We start from the raw sequence: 15,440 nt of genomic DNA on the forward strand, positions 1-15,440 counted from the left end.
TGTAATATGTTTTTTTTTTAAATCTTGTACGCCGCCCTGAGTCCTTGGGAGAAGGGCGGCATATAAATCCAATAAACCAAACCAACCAACCAAGACTGACATTTGGGACTCTGAGAGAATAGTCTGTACCTATAGGCAAGCCACTTGGGCAAAGGATGGGTCTTATGGATACAGGACACCTATTTATATGTTAAACAGAACAATCAGATTATAAGCAGTGTTGGATTTGGCTGGTAAAAGGCTAGAAAAGGCCCTAAACATATTATCTGAAGCCCCAGACAAACTCAGGATAGCTTTATATCAAAATAGATTGGCCCTGGATTATATCTTAGCTAAGGAGGGAGGTGTGTGTGGAAAATTTAACTCTCTAACTGTTGTTTACAGATTGATGAAACTGGAAAAGTCATTAAGCAATTGACCACAGAAATGAGACAACTCACTCATAATGCTGATCAGAAATGGAGTGGATATAACTTTAAAGATATCTTTAGCGGATGGTTTCCTAAAATGCCTGGTTTGCAAGCTATAGTAGCTCTAATAGGTTTAATTGCTACAGGTTGTATTATCATCCCATGTATTCTCCCTATCTTCATAAAAACAATAACTAATAGCCTATCATTATTAGCAAAGAGGGAGGCAGTGACACAGGTGATGGCGATGTGGGAATATGAGAAAATACCTGGTACAGATGATGATGAAACTCCTCCTAAGAAGGCAGAAGAGTTTCAAAGGTGGAAATAAAAGAGAAATTGACAAGTAGGTAAATAAAGCTGGATATTAAAGTTTCTTGACCATGTGGAACAGGGCAAGGATTAATTGCTCTGTCTGCCTCACCAAGCTAAAACAATGGAACCAGGATATTGGTACAAATACTCCCTTTTGGGGGTCAATTGAGTAAGTTGAATGAATGTCCCGTCACAGTAGGGGAGACTGTGTACGAGGCCTACGTGACACAGGAAAGAGGTTTGTGTGACACAGGAAGGCAATGTATTTTGGGGCTGATCGATATGCTGGCTAAAGGGTATAAAAGGCTGTAAACAACTGCCCTTCGGGGTTCAGATGTTGCTTCATCTATCGCTGCTGAACCTTGCGCAAACCTTTCCCTCTGACAAAGAGCTGGTCTGATCTCATTTCTGCAACAACTCGATCCTTCCCTTAGAACTGGAGAGCCTACCTCGATGAACCCAAACACACGAGGCAATCACAATAATTCCCGAGCGACGGCAAACAATCCTCAGACAGCAGAGACACAAATATCCGCGAGTAGCAACCTCAGCGTCATGGCTAAAGAATTCCAGCCAATACTTCAAGGCAACTTGAACATGAACGAATGGACAGGATCGACCTGCAGAACAACAAAGGAAACAACGTTTGGCTACACCGTGGCAAGGTGAAGTTGCACAGAACTTTTTGGAAGAGAAACACCAGCTGTCCTTGGCAACCATGCCTACTCCTATGGACCGTACAGGTTTGAACCAATGAGAGGCCACTGGTTGTGTTGGCACCAGCACTGTGGAGCACACCTCACCGGTTCCCCCGGCATACAACCCTGAGGCAGATTGGAAACCTCGCCAGAGGAAGGTGGCGACCCGCTGAATTTAAGCATATTAGTCAGCGGAGGAAAAGAAATTAACCAAGATTCCCTCAATAACGGCGAGTGAATAGGAGGCACCTAGTCCTGAATCCGCGTCCCGTGGTGGGCGTGGGAAATGTGGCATACGGAAGACCCACTCCCCAGCAGTGCTCTGGTGGGGGGGGCAAGTCCTTCTGATCGAGGCACAGCCTGCGGATGGTGTGAGGCCAGTGGCGGCCCCCAGCGCGCCAGGACTGGGTCTTCTCGGAGTCGGGTTACTTGTGAATGCAGCCCAAAGCGGGTAGTAAACTCCATCTAAGGCTAAATACCGGCATGAAACCGATAGTCGACAAGTACCGTAAGGGAAAGTTGAAGAGAGTGGTTACTATCGTGAAGAACACGGAGAGGGGAGGGTTTAGGAAGTTAAACACTGTGCTGTAATATGTGTTTTTCTTTTTTATGTTGTACGCTGCCCTGAGTCCTTTGGGAGAAGGGCGGCATATAAATTCAATAAACAAAAGAAAACATACACAAACAGATTTCAATAGGGAAGGTAAATTTCTGGGTTTTGCTAGCTATTTGCTCTGTCTTGAATGGTGTGGATGTTAGAAATGAAGAAATTATTACCAGAGTCAGGGAACTTCATAGCAGAATGGGTGTTTCCACAGAAAACAGGATTGACTTTTCTCAGATACACATCTTTGAAGAAGATTTAAGGGTCACTATAAAGATCTTGTTTTTTATGCAGGACAGGTGCAAGTTTTTTGTCACAGGCTGCCCACAGCAAGAAAAAATAATGTTTGCATTGTTACATGACAAGCATTACTATGGCATCAAAAATATCAAGGGCTTCCTGGGTGAACGCTATTTCTTTAAATTCTACCACATACCCTACCACCACAAAATTAGTCATGGCTGTCAATATAGCTGTAGAGCATGCCTCAAGGAAGAATGTCAGCAGGTGGAGGAGGAGGAGATGCACTGCTGTAGGTGCAAAGTGTTTTATCAGTCTAAGGTATGTCTTGAAAGGCACACAAAACCTGCAGGGAAAAGTTGACTGTAAGAATAAAGAATATTGTGAAATGTGTGGGTTTACATCTTTACCACCACCACCCCAAAAGTGCAAGAAAGCCAAGTGTAGACAGTGCTCTGAGAAAGTTGAAAGCTTGGAAGGGCGTTTATGCTTTCTAAAACTGTTGGATCGATTGGCCAAAGATACATCATTTATGATTTTGAATCAAGAGACAGGCACCCATATACCTAATTATACTTATGCCAGGGATATGTTGAAAGATGGGTATGATAAAGAAGTTGTGAGGTGCTTTGTCTAACTGGCTTGGATCGTCTGGGACTCTGCCGAGTTCAAGCTTTGGAATACTATCATCGATATAGATTTGTCAATCTTGACCGAATCCAGTCTTTTGTAGATGCTATAGAGGCTATTCATAATACGTAACAGACTCTTTTGAATAATGTTGTTAGGGATATAGGCCCAAATGATTTTGTCCTTCTGATCGAGGCACAGCCCACGGACGGTGTGAGACTGGTGGCGGCCCTCGGCGTGCCGGGACCGGGTCTTCGCGGAATCGGGTTGCTTGGAAATGCAGCCAAAAGCAGGTAGTAAACTCCATCTAAGGCTAAATATTGACATACCCCGTGGAGATTCGTACCCTCACCACCCTTCAGACCTTCCGCATAGCCCTTAAAACCTGGCTGTCCCGTCAGGCCTGGGTTTAAAAACCCCAACCCACCCGAATTGTATGAATGTTGTGCTTTTAATGATGTACTGTCTTATGTGTTAATTTGTTTGTCCTCCCTTCCTTCCGAATTGTGAGCCGCCCTGAGTCCCCCCCAGGGAAAAGGGCGGCATATAAATAAACTACTCATACTCATACTCATACTCATGAGACCAATAGTCGACAAGTACCGTAAGGGAAAGTTGAAGAGAGAGTTCAAGAGAGCATGAAACCATTAAGAGGTAAACGGGTGTGGTCCGGCACCACTACCTTTCTGCATGCCAAGGAAACAGCTTCCAAACAACCATGAGCCAAGTCTCTCAAGTCCCTTGAATCTGAGGCGACTCATCAACAGGAAGCCTGCGATGAAAGCTCATTTAATAGAGTTCATGGACAAAATGGTCCAGAACGGAGATGCAGAACTTGTGCCATCTCTGAGAAATGGCGAAGAATGCTGGTATCTGTCATTCTTTGGGGTGTACCACCCACAGAAGCCAGGTCAGATTCGGGTAGTCTTCGATGCCAGCGCACATTTCCAAGGCCCCTCTCTGAACAAAGTCCTGCTCACAGGGCCTGACCTCACCAACAGTCTGCTTGGCATGCTCATCTGCTTCAGGAAGGAAGCCATAGCCATCATGGCTGCAATCCAGCAGATGTTCTACTCATTCCTCATTAAGGAAGACCATCGGAACTACTTACGTTTCCTGTGGCTCAGTGATGAACAACACACCCTACCAGCACAAATTTAGTCATGGCTGTCAATATAGCTGTAGAGCCATGCCTCAAGGAAGAATGTCAGCAGGTGGAGGAAGAGAACATGCACTGCTGTAGGTGCACAATGTTTTATCAGTCTAAGGTATGTCTTGAAAGGCACACACAACTCGCTATGGAAGGAAACATTGACTGTAAGAATAAAGAATATTGTGAAATGTGTGGGGTTTACGTCTTTACCCCCCCCCCCCACTCACACACACAAAGTGCAAGGAAGCCAAGTGTGGACAGTGCTCTGAGAAGGTTGAAAACTTGGAAGGGGCTTTATGCTTTCTAAAACCATTGGACCGATTGGCAAAAGATACATCATTTATGATTTTGAATGCTGCCAAGAGACAGGCACCCATATACCTAATTATACTTGTGCCAGGGATATGTTGAAGGATGGGTATGATAAAGAAGTTGTGAGGTGGGCTTGGTATGGTGCTAAATGCCTGGAGCAGTTTGTAAAGAAATTTATAAATCATACGTTTAAAGGATGTACTTTTATCGCTCACAATGCCAAAGGTTATGACGGGTACCTAGTCCTGAGACAGCTGATCTGTGAAAAGGTTAGAGTTCAATTTATATGTCTGGCGGGGGGGGGGATTTCTGTGTAAACTGAATGCTGAAATCCGCCGAAGATGCGATATCAATGAAAATGTATCTGCCATTATAGAACTTAGACGCTGGCGCTGGCTAGGCCATACATTGAGAATGCCAGAAAATCGAATCCCAAAAACTTCCCTCCTTGCAGAGCCTGGTCCGACCTGGAAACGGCCAAAAGGAGGTGTTCGTCTAACCACTCTGCGTCACTTCAAACGGAAAGCCGAAGATATAGTCATGCGCCCATTCAATCTTAGCCGAAAATCATATAATAGCGACTGGCTGCACCACCTGACAACCCTAGCCCAGGACCGAAAACAGTGGCGTCAAATTTCCATGGAAGTCGCCTATACCCACGATGGGTGAAGAGGCGTCAAGTACAAGTACAAGTAAACCCCTCCAGGATTATAAGATTCGATTTATTGATAGCCTCTCACTTTTCCCCCCTTAAATTAAGCAAATTGCCTAAAGCTATAAGATTTCAAGGCAGCAAAGGCTATTTCCCCCACTTGTTCAATACAATGGCCAATCAAGACTATGTGGGACCACTCCCTTAAACCAAATATTACAGCCCTGAAACCATGATGCCCGGGGGGAGAGAAGAATTCCTGAAATGGCACGCTGCTAATACAGGTTTAGACTAAAGAAGGCTCTGGCTTACTATTGCAGACAGGATGTAGGTATATTGAGAGGTCTGTATTCGAGTTTCAAAGGGGGGAATAAAAGAGAAATTGACGAGAAATTGTCTGCCTGTCGGACCAGGGGAGGACACACTAACAGCAAACACTGGGCAGTACTTTTCACATGTCTCAGCATTTGAGCCATACACATCGAAGTCATTGAATCTATGGGCAGTTCCTGCTTCATCAATGCCCTAAGGCAGTTTCTGGCGCACAGAGGACCGGTCAAGATGTTTAGATCTGACCGTGGCACTAACTTTGTAGGGGCCTGCAAGAAATTGACAATAGGTAAAAACGATTGCCTAGATCCAGCAATTGAGGGGTACCTGAAGGCCTGTGACTGTGTGTGTGGACATTCAATCCTCCCCATGCATCCCATATGGGAGGAGCTTGGGAACAACTGATAGGCATAGCCCGCAGAATTCTGAACTCAATGTTGGCAAAGACGCCTACACTAACACACGAGATTCTTGCCACCCTCATGGCAGAGGTGGCAGCTATTATCAACTTTCGACCTTTGGGTCCAGTTTTACAGTTCCTGAAAACCCAATTATCCTCACCCCAGCCTCCTTGCTGACCCAGAAGACAGGCGACTGGCCACCACCAGCAAGGAATTTTGTTCCCAAGGACATGTATAAACAACAATGGAGACAAGTTCAACTGCTTGCCAACACATTCTGGAAGCGCTAGAAGCAGGAATACCTACCCTCTCTGCAAGATCGCCGCTAGTCGCAGCGCAAACAGCCCAACCTCAAAGAAGGAGACCTTGTCTTGCTAAAAGACAAGGATGCGCCTCAGAACTCATGGCCAATAGGGCTTGTTCACCAAGTCCTACCCAGTGAAGATGGACTAGTTCGCCAGGTGGAAGTTCAGGTCGCAAAGCCATTGGACTCAGGTCACGATCAGCAGACTCCCACCAAGAAGCTCTACACCAGACCGATCACCACCTAGGACTGCTGCTATGGAAGACTGAACTAGAAGATTGAACCTCAAGCTTTGCATGCATTGTGTTTACATCATTGTTTGCACTGTTTGATGCTATGCCTTTGTGTAACTCAGTTAATTAGTTAGGTTTGCATGTATAACGTTATGCCTCCGTTTGTCTTAGTTAATTAGATAGTCAAGTTTGCATTGTTTTATGCCATGCCTTGTTTACCTCTAGTTAAAAGTTAGTTGGTAGTGGAATTTATAATTCCAGGTGGGGAGTGTGCTGACCCAGCAGTATATAGCTAGTGTAAGAATTAAGAACTGTCTCCTTTAAGAAACTACCTCATGGGAAATGTAGGCAGAGACTGCCTTGTGGGAAATGTAGTTCCATAACATGTGATCACATTTGTGTTTCCAATTGGCCTCTGGGGTATTCTGCCCAGGTGAAAAGTTTATAGCCGGGCTGCTTAAATGCCTTTGTGAACCTGGGTAATATTATCTGTATCTCCACTCAACACAGGAATGAAATAATCATCTTTTTACACTATGTGATGGGACAGATCATGGAAGTCAGAAGTATCTTAACACTGAACGGTAAGTTTTGCTATTAAGAATGCCTGATACTTTAGGAAGAAATGTCGTGTTACGTCCCATCAAATGATCCATGCAAGGGGGAAAAACATATGGGGAAAAAATGATTTTGGGGGGGGTTGGTAGATGTACTTGTAGCCTTTGATTAAATTAAAGAAGTACAGTTGGTTTGATTATTTAACAGGTTGTCAATATATCCCAAGGGAAAAGGGAAGTTGAAAATATTCTAGCATCAGAAACTGTCGAGCATCAACTTTTGACTTTTGAAAACTGCAGAGCATGAAGGAAAGTTAGGACAATCATTGCAAGAATTGGCGGTAGAGATCTGCTACATTGGGATGTGCTTCAAATTCACTGAGGGATTACTACTATTTTGGGTTTGGGGATCTTGTTTGGGAATCTCACTCCAGCTTGAAATCATTTACTGAAAAGAGGGCTTAGCAATATGCTTTCAGAACTCAGAGGTAGCCAGACAGCAATCATGTCCAGATAGGCTAACACTTTTGTAAGGCTATTGTACTACTACTATTCATACTCTGTTGTAAGGCTGTATTCATAAAATTGTGCATATAATTAAAAAAAAAAGAATGCCTGATAATAAACTTGATCTGAAAGAGATTCCTAAGCATGGAGTTAACTGCATGCCCCGAGCAACGCCCGAGGCAGAACACAAACTATAAATCAACAATGGCAACGGCATACAGGGAGAACATATATAAGACGTTCTACAGATGGCATCTACCACCGGCAAGAATTGAAGAATGTTCCTGGAATGTTCACCACTTTGCTGGAAGTGCAGTCAACAACATGGAATGTATTATCATATGTTGTGGATGTGCGCAACTGCAAAAAAATATTGGAAAAAAGCAAAAGACTGGCCGGAAGAGATCACTGCACTTCAAATAGAACCAAAACCGGAATTATTTCTATTAGGAATAATAGAGGGGAACTATGAGAAAAGTATCAAATACCTAATTCTACACATAATTATGGCAGCGCGAATCTCATTTGCACAGAATTGGAAAAATAAACACATACCAACGGAAGAAAATTTAATAAAAAATATATTAGAATGCGTTGAAATGGACAGGCTCACAAAAGAGCTAAAAGATAAAGAGGAATCTGAATGTTACTCAATATGGAACTTAAGGTATAATTGGCTAGAGGAAAGCGGGAAAAAAGTAGGAAAGCAATAAAGAGAAGAAGAAAGTTCCAGAAACTATAAAACAAATACAAAACTGGGGAATGAATAACAGGCAGAAATACGTAATAGACTGTATATCAACCAGAAGGGGACATACGTCAATCTATACCCCAGCTACAAGCCCCTAACTCTGCAAATTCTCAGAATATGAACGATGTTTATCTGGATATGGTGCAGGCATGGGAGAAGCCTATCTGAAATTTCAGAGTTGTGGAATACTATCATTGACATAGATTTGTCAATCTTGACCGAATCCAGTCTTTTGTAGATGCTATAGAGGCTATTCATAATACGTTACAGACTCTTTTGAATAATGTTGTTAGGGACATAGGCCCAAACGATTTTGTTCAACTCCGGTTGGATGCAAAGGGGTTAAATCATCCTCTCTTTTCTCTTCGGAGGCATGTGAATGATCTAAATGCTGATGGTTTTCTGACCAGTATTGAAAATATAGTTCAAAATAAAGCAGAGATATTGTGGGGGGTAATTTACAATTAGTGGTTACCATCGTGAAGGACACGGAGAGGGGAGGGCTTAGGAAGTTAAACACTGTGCTGTAATATGTGTTTTTCTTTTTTATGTTGTACGCTGCCCTGAGTCCTTTGGGAGAAGGGCGGCATATAAATTCAATAAACAAAAGAAAACAGATTTCAATAGGGAAGGTAAATTTCTGTGTTTTGCTAGCTATTTGCTCTGTCTTGAGTGGTGTGGATGTTAGAAATCAATAAATTATTACCAGAGTCAGGGAACTTCATAGCAGAATGGGTGTTTCCACAGAAAACAGGATTGACTTTTCTCAGATACACATCTTTGAAGAAGATTTAAGGGTCACTATAAAGATCTTGTTTTTTATGCAGGACAGGTGCAAGTTTTTTGTCACAGGTCGCCCATAGCAAGAAAAAATAATGTTTACATTGTTACATGACAAGCATTACTATGGCATCAAAAATATCAAGGGCTTCCTGGGTGAACGCTATTTCTGTAAAGTCTACCACATACCCTACCACCACAAATTTAGTCATGGCTGTCAATATAGCTGTAGAGCATGCCTCAAGGAAGAATGTCAGCAGGTGGAGGAGGAGGAGATGCACTACTGTAGGTGCAAAGTGTTTTATCAGTCTAAGGTATGTCTTGAAAGGCACACAAAACTCGCTGTGCAGGGAAATGTTGACTGTAAGAATAAAGAATATTGTGAAATGTGTGGGGTTTACGTCTTTACCCCCCACACACACACACAAAGTGCAAGGAAGCCAAGTGTGGACAGTGAGAAGGTTGAAAGCTTGAAAGGGCATTTATGCTGTCTAAAACCATTGGACCGATTGGCAAAAGATACATCATTTATGATTTTGAATGCTGCCAAGAGACAGGCACCCATATACCTAATTATACTTGTGCCAGGGATATGTTGAAGGATGGGCATGATAAAGAAGTTGTGAGGTGGGCTTGTTATGGTGCTAAATGCCTGGAGCAGTTTGTAAAGAAATTTATAAATCATACGTTTAAAGGATGTACTTTTATCGCTCACAACGCCAAAGGTTATGACGGGTACCTAGTACTGAGACAGCTGATCTGTGAAAAGGTTAGAGTTCAATTTATAAGTCCGGCGGGGCTGGGGGGATTCCTGTGTATAACCCTTCAGGATTATAAGATTCGATTTATTGATAGCCTCTCACTTTCCCCCCCTTAAATTAAGCAAATTGCCTAAAGCTATAAGGTTTCAAGGCAGCAAAGGATATTTCCCCCACTTGTTCAGTACAATGGCCAATCAAGACTATGTGGGACCACTCCCTTAAACCAAATATTACAGCCTAAGAGGAAGGTTCATCCAATCTTAAACTGCTTAATTGCATGAGGAAGTGAGGAAGCCCTGAAACCATGATGCCCGGGGAGAAAGAAGAATTCCTGAAATTCCCCCACCCGAATGATGAATGTTGTGTTTTATTTTTACTTGCACTGTTTTCATGTTTATTGTTTTATTGTCTTGTATCCCCTTCCCTATAAATTGTAAGCCGCCCTGAGTCCCCTCAGGGAAAAGGGCGGCCTATAAATAATAAACTCAACTCAAACTCAAATGGCACGCTGCTAATACAGGTTTAGACTAAAGAAGGCTCTGGCTTACTATTGCAGACAGGAGGTGAGAGGTCTGTATTCGTGTTTCAAAGGGATAATAAAAGAGAAATTGACAAGTAGATAAATAAAGCTGGATATTAAAGTTTCTTGACCATGTGGAACAGGGCAAGGATTAATTGCTCTGTCTGCCTCACCAAGCTAAAACAAAGGAACCAGGATATTGGTACAAATGCTCCCTTTTGGGGGGCAATTGAGTAAGTTGAATGAATGTCCCGTCACAGTAGGGGAGACTGTGTACGAGGCCTACGAGACAAAGGAAAGAGGTTTGTGTGACACAGGAAGGCAATGTATTTTGGGGCTGATCGATATGCTGACTAAAGGGTATAAAAGGCTGTAAACAACTGCCCTTCGGGGTTCAGATGCTGCTTCATCTATCGCTGCTGAACCTTGCGCAATAAACCTTTCCCTCTGACAAAGAGCTGGTCTGATCTCATTTCTGCAACAACTCTATCCTTCCCTTAGAACTGGAAAGCCTACCTCGATGAACCCAAACACACAAGGCAATCACAACAATTCCCCAGCGATGGGAAACAATCCTCAGCCAGCAGAGACACAAATATCCGCGAGTAGCAACCTCAGCGTCGTGGCTAAAGAATTCAAGCCAATACTTCAAGGCAACTTGAACATGAACAAATGGAGTAATAAACAGGATCAACCTGCAGAGCAACAACGGAAACAACCTTTGGCTACACCGTGGCAAGATGAAGTTGCACAGAACTTTTCGGAAGAGAAACACCAGCTGTCCTTGGCAACCATGCCTACTCCTATGGACCGTACCTGTTTGAACCAATGGGAGGACACTGTTTCGATTCACACGAGCACTGTGGAGGACATCTCAAGTACTTCTGATCAAGGCACAGCGCACGGATGGTGTGAGGCTGGTGGCGGCCCCCGGTGCGCCGGGTCCGGGTCTTCTCAGAGTCAGGTTGCTTGGAAATGCAGCCCAAAACGGGTGGTAAACTCCATCTAAGGCTAAATACCGGCACGAGATCACTGGTAAACATAAATGAAATGCCGAAAAGGTTCTCCTAGACCGATATTCAACAAGTACCGTACGGGAAAGTTGAAGAGAGAGTTCAAGAGGGCATGAAACCGTTAGGAGGTAAATGGGTGGGGTCCAGCCCCACTACCTTTCCGCATACCAAGGCAACGGCTTCCAACTGCTCGTGTGGGTGAGGCTCAATATGGCGCAGATGCCAGATGGTTTGTAGAATGGGACTTTTATGTTGACGATGGCCTAAAATCTGTGCCCACCCCAGCAGAGGCCACAGACCTATTAAAAAGAACATGCCAGATGCTAGGTTCATCCAATCTTAAGCTGCATAAAATTGCATCCAACAGTGAGGAAGTGCTAGCAGCCTTCAATCCTGAAGACCACTGTAAGGTGATGCAGGAACATGACTTCGGCACAGATACTCCCTTTATCCAACGCAGTCTCAGTCTCTGCTGGGACTTGAAGAAGTACATCTTCACCTTCAAATCCCCAGCTCAGAAGACTCTTTCACAAGAAGAGGAGTCTTGTCAACTGTAAACAGCCTTTTTGACCCCTTAGGGTTTGCTTTCCCTGTAACGATGCAAGGGAGGCTCCTGCTGCGCACACTCTCCCAAAACACCAAAGATTGGGATGAGCCACTTCCGCCAGAGCAGAAGCAAGAGTGGGAAACATGGCAAGACTCCCTGAGTTGTCTCCAAAGTGCTCAGGTGCAGCATATGTATATTCCCATCTCGCCCACGGCCACAAGGAAGAAAGAACTGCATAGATTCTCAGATGCCTCAACAAAGGAAATAGCAGCCGTAGCATACATCAGGGTCTACGGTGTGGAGAATGACGTTCACGTCAGTTTTGTCATGGGATAGGCGAAACTAGCACCAGCACAAGGTCACACCGTCCCATGGTTAGAACTCTGCGGTGCCGTGCTGGCCTTGGAGCTCGTAGACCTAATAATAAAGGTGATAGACCTTGAGTTGCAGACCACCGCCTTCTACACAGGCAGTAAGGTGGTGCTGGGTTACATCCACAATCGAAGCAGATGCTTCTATGTCTATATCAGTAATAGAGTAGACAGGATCAGAAAATCCTCAAACCCAGAGCAATGGCGGTATGTGCCGACAGATCAGAACCCAGCCGACCACGCCGCACACTCTGTTCTTGCATCTCAGTTGGTGGAATCAACCTGGTGGAAGGGCCCAGAGTTCCTGGCTTGCCCAGACACCCCGATTTCTCAGAGACCAGAACAATATGAGCTTCAAGACCTGAGGTACTCAACAAGTCTCCCAGACAGGACAAGAAGCCCACTGTCCTGGCCACATGTTTGTCAACGACAATAAAGGAGACAAGAAAACTACCCCCTAACACCCCTTTGCTTTAACTCGCTTTGAACGCTTCTCCACATGGAGATGTCTCGTATCAGGGGTGGGGGTGATCGTCTGTTTCCTGCATCACAGGACAGACTCCCCAGCCAACCTCACCCAAGCAGAGAGATCCATTCTACGGAGTATGCAATGAGATGCATACCCATCAGAAACTGAGTGCCTACAGGCTAAGAAGCCCCTTCCAAAATCCAGCTCACTTCTAAAACTGAGCCCATTTCTTGACAACCATGGCTTACTGCGCATAGGAGGATGTTTAGATAAAGCTGAAATCCTCCTTACACACTAGGACAATTTTGAGCTAATTTTTTGCTTTGGTACTATTGCGCGGCTTTTAAATTTTTTGTATGGTGAGTGCTCGGTATGAGTGTGGTTGATTGAATGTACCCACTTTTTAACTATATTGTTGTTACTCTGTTTTTAAATTGTCTGTGGGGATTGTCTGATATTATGGTTGTGTATGTCTGAGTAGGCTGGGACCATTGCAGGGCACCTCCTGCACTGAGTGCTTTGCAGAAGTGTCGGGGGGGCCTATGCCTAATCCCAGCCTTAGAATGTCTGATTCGAAGGGCCTGCCGGGGAATGCGGGGGCTATGAGGGTGGGTGGAGGGACTATGGACACGGGAGTGGGCTGGAACACTAAGGTCATAACTGGGAGAGGCAGATATGGCGGGGACTTTAGGGTGAGCCATTACCGGGGAAGGAGGGTTCGCTACGTCACAGAGATCCCTCCTTCCGGCCCTATCAGTCCCACTCCAAGGCCAGATGGCGTGAGTAGTCAGGACCCTGGTCTCAGGCTGTTGTCGCTAAATGCTAGGTCTGTGGTTCCCAAGGCTCCCCTCGTCCGGGACCTAATTTTAGATGAGAGGGCAGACCTGGCATGTATTACTGAAACCTGGCTGGGCCCGGAGGGAGGAGTCCCCCTCACTGAAATGTGCCCAGAGGGTTTTCAGGTGCTTCATCAGCCGTGACCCCAGAGAAGGGGTGGGGGAGTGGCCATTGTTAGCAGGGAGTCTTTAGTTTCTCGTAGGATCCCTGCTCCAGAGCTTGTCGGGTGTGAGTCCTTACTGGTGAAGTTGGACCTTGAGGGTCAAGTGGGCTTGTTGTTAACGTACCTGCCTCCCAACAGCGTGACAACAGCTCTCCCCTTGCTCCTCGAGTCAGTAGCCGAGCTGGCAGTTGAGTTCCCCAGGCTTATAGTGCTGGGGGACTTCAATTTCCCCCGTCCCCACCCGAATGATGAATGAATGTTGTGTTCTATTTTTACTTATGTATTGTTTTATGTCTTACTGTCTTGTATTCCCCTCCCCATAAATTGTAAGCCGCCCTGAGTCCCCTCAGGGAAAAGGGCGGCCTATAAATAATAAACCATAAACCATAATTTGCCTTCACTCGGCGAGCACTCTGATGGAGCGCAGGAGTTCATGGCCCCTCAGGGAAAAGGGCGGCCTATAAATCTTAATAAAATGTCTAAAAAAATGCTTCCATGACAGCCATGGGCTTGACCCAAGTAATTCAGGGCCCGACTCACTCAGCGGGTCACACGCTCGACCCCGTATTCCTCTCGGAGTTGTGATCTTGGATTGAGGGGTAGTGAGATCTTGCCCCTGTCATGGTCAGACCACTTCCTACTGAGGCTTGACTTTCGGAGGCCAATCCCCCAACCTATATGCTAGGTTAGATACGATGTGTTAGATTTCAATGTAATGCGACTTCACATGTATACTGTTTTTCTTTAATTTCTCTGTAAAAATAGGATAAGTTAAGAAGAACCCAGGGACGTGCAGTCACTAGAGGCGGGGACTCACCAGTATCCTGAGGGAAAGGAAAGAATTTTAACGAATTTTTAAAAAATAATTAATCCAGGATAGTTGCTACCAGATTTCAAGTCACAGTGGCTTGGTGTCTGCTCTCAGTGTTAACTATAGGAGGAGGCCAGAGAACTTGGGGTCTCCTTTGCATAAAGATTTTTTCGTCTTTTAAAAGTTAAGAAAGGGTTAAAGAGCAAAAAAAAAATTGTATGCATAGGAGGCACTGATTCTCACACCTCCTGATCTGGGAGCAGCAAATCATGCCTTGTTGGCAGTTGAACACGCTTACGTTGGGCGGGTTATTTCAGAGGGCGCGCTTCAGAGGAGAGAGGAGAGGAGGCAGAAGGAGAATGCTCGGTCTTCATTACAACGTGTATGTATTATTTGGTTGGTTCACTAGTTGAAACAGAATAGTTCCCTGAATCCCTGAAGAATATTTAAAGTGGTAAAAAGAAGCTGACTTCTTCGAATGAGGAGCCCACAGCCCAGACAAGGCTGGAGCGAGAGCCGCGGAGGCAAAAGGCGAAGAGGGGGGGGGGTGTTCCAAGAGGCCCCTTCCCCTTTGGGCACTCCGCAAGCCAGGCCCGCAGCGGCAAGAGGCTCAGCTCTGCTTCTATCCCCCACTCCGCTTATTATTTTTTATTTTTAATGTCTTGCCCTCAGCACTTTTGGACGGTCATTTTAAGAGCCTCCCGATTAAGAGGCTCTGCCCCATGTATAACGCAGACAGATCTAAGTTACTGTCTCTTCTTGAAATTGTCTCTTCTAGACCTAATGGCTGTAATTTGTTTGTATATTGCCTTGGAGATGGCTCCTCATACATCACCTCTCAGGTTTCCAATTTTTTCTTAAGAGCTGTCTCCATTGGAGGAGAATGTTGTAACTTCCCTTAGTTAAGCTATGATCCTGTTATGTATTCTGAAACATACAAAAGGGCCGGCAACAGCTCTGCTGCTCCCTGATTGGGTAGGACGCAGCAGAGGCTGTTGCTAGCCTTCCCTAACAGCTAATCTTCCCTGATTGGCCGAAGAGCCAAGGTGGCGCAGTGGTTAAATGCAGCAC

General features: G+C 44.9%; 1 long non-coding RNA gene across 1 annotated transcript; it reads left to right on the forward strand.

Moving 5' to 3' along the window:
* Window positions 1-1,799: 1,799 nt before the first annotated feature.
* On the forward strand, window positions 1,800-11,283 carry LOC116512660. Its single transcript, XR_004255909.1, has 3 exons — window positions 1,800-1,951; window positions 8,137-8,139; window positions 11,261-11,283. It is a non-coding gene; the product is annotated as an uncharacterized LOC116512660 (long non-coding RNA).
* The last annotated feature ends 4,157 nt before the right edge of the window (window positions 11,284-15,440 follow it).

The sequence above is a fragment of the Thamnophis elegans genome, chromosome 8 (assembly GCF_009769535.1).
Source record: "Thamnophis elegans isolate rThaEle1 chromosome 8, rThaEle1.pri, whole genome shotgun sequence".
In the NCBI taxonomy this organism is placed as follows: domain Eukaryota; kingdom Metazoa; phylum Chordata; class Lepidosauria; order Squamata; family Colubridae; genus Thamnophis; species Thamnophis elegans.